General features: G+C 39.0%; 1 pseudogene; it reads left to right on the top strand.

Annotated features, from left to right (window-relative positions):
* Positions 1–624: 624 nt before the first annotated feature.
* LOC135529538 (5S ribosomal RNA) lies at positions 625–743 on the top strand (annotated as a pseudogene).
* The last annotated feature ends 4,154 nt before the right edge of the window (positions 744–4,897 follow it).

Here is a 4,897-nt window from a genome sequence, read left to right as displayed (position 1 = left end):
TCGTCCAAATATTTATAAATTATTAATTCCATTCCTTGATAACATCTCAGGTGAAACCATAGCATCAGGGCTTTCGAGAACCTAAGTACATCTCAGTTGAAACCAAAGCATCAGGGCTTTCCAGAACCTAAGTACATCTCAGGTGAAGCCATAGCATCAGGGCTTTCCAGAACCTAAGTACATCTCAGGTGAAACCATAGCATCAGGGCTTTCCAGAACCTAAGTACATCTCAGGTGAAACCATAGCATCAGGGCTGTCCAGAACCTAAGTACACCTCAGGTGAAACCATAGCATCAGGGCTTTCCAGAACCTTAGTACATCTCAGGTGAAACCATAGCATCAGGGCTTTCCAGAACCTAAGTACATCTCAGGTGAAACCATAGCATCAGGGCTTTCCAGAACCTAAGTACATCTCAGGTGAAACCAAAGCATCAGGGCTTTCCAGAACCTAAGTACACACTCTGACACACACACACACACACATCACAAAAAACATACGCTTACACAATACTGAAGGGTTAATGAACAAGTGAGTGAGCGATTAAATACATGAATGAGCCCATTGGGGAGTTGCAGTGATGAGCCAAGGTCGTAATTCAGGGAGAAAATGGGGTAAAAAATACACTTGTGGCCATATCACCCTGAACATGCCTGATCTCGTCTGATCTCGGTGGCTGAGCAGGGTTGGGGCTGGTTAGTACTTGGATGGGAGACCACCTGGGAATGCCAGGTGCTGTAAGCTCTAAACCAGGGCTGTCCAACCCTCTTCCTGGAAATCTAGAGTCCTGGGGTTTTCAGTCCACACCTGGTTTTACTTATTAGCTGCTCAACAAGACCTTAACTAGCTGAATTAGGGTTGGACTGAAAACCTACAGGATAGTAGACCTCCAGGAAGAGGGTTGGGAGAGCCCTGCTCTAAACAATAAAAAAAAAAATGCATGAATAACCAGAAGTGAAGTTAAAAATAGGTTGGAATGAGTAGAAAAGTATAGGACATTTTAGTAGAAAATAACATTTGTTTTTTGATTGGGATGGGACCGGGAGCTGTCACTGAGAGATGATCCTAACAGCGTTTACTGTGGAAGCTCTTGAGTCAGGTAAAGGGGTCTACACAGTCTTTGCAAAGAGAGCTGACAGATCAAATCAAATTTTGTTGGTCACATATAATCTCAGCAACAAAAGGAACGTCACTTTTTCAGGACCCTGTCTTTCAAAGATATTTCGTACAAATCCAAATAACTTCACAGATCTTTATTGTAAAGGGATTAAACACTCTTTTCCATGCTCGTTCAATGAACCATAAACAATTAATGAACATGCACCTGTGGAACGGTCGTTAAGACACAAACAGCTTGCAGACGGTAGGCAATTAAGGTCACAGTTATGAAAACACTAAAGAGACCTTTCTACGGATTCTGAAAAACACCAAAAGAAAGAAGCCATGGTCCCTGCTCATCTGCGTGAGCGTGCCTTAGGTATGCTGCAAGGAGGCATGAGGACTGCAGATGTGGCCGGGGCAATACATTTCAATGTCCGTACTGTGAGACGCCTAAGACAGCGCTACAGGAAGACAGAACGGACAGCTGATCGTCCTCACAGTGGCAGACCACGTGTAACAACACCTGCACAGGATCGGTACATCCGAACATCACACCTGCGGGACAGGTACAGGATGGCAACAATAACTGCCTGAGTAACACCAGGAATTCACAATCCCTCCATCAGAGGGCTTGTAGTGTCACGTTCTGACCATAGTTCTGTTATTTTATCTTTGTTTTAGTATGGTCAGGGCGTGAGTTGGGGTTGGCAGTCTTTGTTTGTTTTTCTATGTTGGTTTGTGAGTTCGGCCTAGTATGGTTCTCAATCAGAGGCAGCTGTCAATTGTTGTCCCTGATTGAGAATCATACTTCGGTAGCCTGGGTTTCACTTTTGGTTTGTGGGTGTTTGTCTTCCGTGTCAGTGTTTTCTCGCCACACTGGACTGTTTCGTTAATTTCACGTTTATTGTTTTGTATTTCGTAGTGTTCAGTGTATGTTTTAAAATAAACATTAAGAAGAGAAGAAGATCCTTTTGTAAGGCCTCACCAGACATCACCAGCGACGACGTCTCCTATGAACACAAACCAACCGTCGCTGGACCAGACAGGACTGGCAAAAAGTGCTCTTCACTGACAAGTCGCGGTTTTGTCTCACCAGGGGTGATGGTTGGATTCGCATTTATCGTCGAAGGAATGAGCGTTACACCAAGGCCTGTACTCTGGAGCGGGATCGATTTGGAGGTGGAGGGTCCGTCATGGTCTGGGCGATGTGTCACAACACCATCGGACTGAGCTTGTTGTCATTGCAGGCAATCTCAATGCTGTTCGTTACAGGGAAGACATCCTCCTCCCTCATGTGGTACCCCTCCTGCAAGCTCATCCTGACATGACCCTCCAGCATAACAATGCCACCAGCTATACTGCTCGTTCTGTACGTGATTTCTGGCTAGACAGGAATTTCAGTGTTCTGCCATAGCCAGCGAAGAGCCCGGATCTCAATACCATTGAGCACGTCTGGGACGTGTTGGATTGGAGGGTGAGGGCTAGGGCCATTCTCCCCAGAAATGTCGGGAACTTGCAGGTGCCTTGGTGGAAGAGTAGGGTAAAAAAAATTTTTTTTTTTGCTGAGTTCACGTGTTTAGCAGATGTTATTGTGGGTGTAGGGAAATGCTTGTGTTTTTAGCTTCAACAGTGCAGTAATATATAACAAGTAATATCTAACAATTTCACAACAATACACGCAATACACACAAATACAAAGTAAAGGAATGGAATTTAGAATATATAAATAATGGACAAGCAATGTCAGAGCAGCATAGACCAAGATACAGTAGAATAGAATACACTATATGCATATGAGATGAGTAATGCATAGACTAAGATACAGTAGAATAGAATACACTATATGCATATGAGATGAGTAATGCAAAATATGTAAACATTATTAATATGTTCCAGTGTTCCAATATTAATGTGTTCCAGTGTTCCATTATTAATGTGTTCCCCTGTTCCATTATTAAAGTGGCCAGTGATTTTGTGACAATAACTCAGTAACGCAGAGGTGATAACGCAGAGGTGAGGGTAAATACAGAATGTTTACTGAAGACTTCACAGAAAAAAAAAACAAAGCAAGAGTACTACACAAAACAAGAGACCTGAGCAACTGGCCCAGTCCACCAAGGACTCCACTAAACCAATACGCCCATTCAGGCTCACCTGGACACTAGAAAACATAGGGATGCCCTCCACTGGCACCCTCAGGGAGTACACTCCAAGATGACATCTAACCTGTGACAGATTTCAAGTCTATGTATATAGGGCAGCACATCTAATCTAAAAGAACTTCACTGGACTCTATGTAAACTGGAAACCATATATCCTGAGGTTGCATTTATTATAGCTGGGGATTTTAACAAAGCTAATTTGAGAACAAGGTTACCTAAATTCTACCAGCACATTGATTGTTGTACCCGTTCGAGCAAAACATTGGACAACTTCTACTCTATCTTCCGCGATGCATACAAGACCCACCCCCTGCCCTCCCTTCGGCAATCTGACCATAACTCCATCTTGTTGCTCCCTCCTAAAGGCAGCCACATCTAATCTAAAAGAACTTCACTGGACTCTATGTAAACTGGAAACCATATATCGTGAGGTTGCATTTATTGTAGCTGGGGATTTTAACAAAGCTAATTTGAGAACAAGGTTACCTAAATTCTACCTAAAGGCAGAAACTAAAACAGGTGCTTAGGTCTATCCAATTCTGGTCTGAACGTTCGGAATCCACACTTCAAGATTGCTTTGATCACGTGGACTGGGATATGTTCCTGGTAGCCTCAGACAACAACATGGAAGTATACTCTGACTCGGTGAGTGAGTTTATTAGGAAGTGCATTGGATATGTTGTACCCACTGTGACTATTAAAACCTTCGCTAACCAGAAACTGTGGTAGCATTTGCGCATAACTGAAAGCACAAACCATCGCATTTAATCAGGGCAAGGCGACTGGAAACATGACTGAATACAAACAGTGTTCTATTCCCTCCACAAACAGTATTATAGTATTATTATAGTATTAGTATTATAGCATTTAATCATGGCAAGGTGACTGGAAACATGACTGAATACAAACAGTATTATAGTATTATTATAGTATTAGTATTATAGTATTATTATAGTATTAGTATTATAGTATTATTATCTAACAGTATTATAGTATTATTATAGTATTAGTATTATAGTATTGTTATAGTATTAGTATTATAGTATTATTATAGTATTAGTATTATAGTATTGTTATAGTATTAGTATTATAGTATTATTATCGTAACAGTATTATAGTATTGTTATAGTATTAGTATTATAGTATTATTATAGTATTAGTATTATAGTATTGTTATAGTATTAGTATTATAGTATTATTATAGTATTAGTATTATAGTATTATTATAGTATTAGTATTATAGTATTGTTATAGTATTAGTATTATAGTATTGTTATAGTATTAGTATTATAGTATTATTATAGTATTAGTATTATAGTATTATTATAGTATTAGTATTATAGTATTATTATAGTATTAGTATTATAGTATTATTATAGTATTAGTATTATAGTATTATTATAGTATTAGTATTATAGTATTATTATCTAACAGTATTATAGTATTATTATAGTATTAGTATTATAGTATTATTATAGTATTAGTATTATAGTATTATTATAGTATTAGTATTATAGTATTGTTATAGTATTAGTATTATAGTATTATTATAGTATTAGTATTATAGTATTATTATCTATTCCCTCCACAAGGAAATCAAAGAAGCAAAGTGTCAGTATAGAGACAAAGTAGATG

Source organism: Oncorhynchus masou, unplaced genomic scaffold (assembly GCF_036934945.1).
Source record: "Oncorhynchus masou masou isolate Uvic2021 unplaced genomic scaffold, UVic_Omas_1.1 unplaced_scaffold_1178, whole genome shotgun sequence".
Taxonomy (NCBI): domain Eukaryota; kingdom Metazoa; phylum Chordata; class Actinopteri; order Salmoniformes; family Salmonidae; genus Oncorhynchus; species Oncorhynchus masou.
This window is presented reverse-complemented; position numbering and strand designations above follow the sequence as displayed.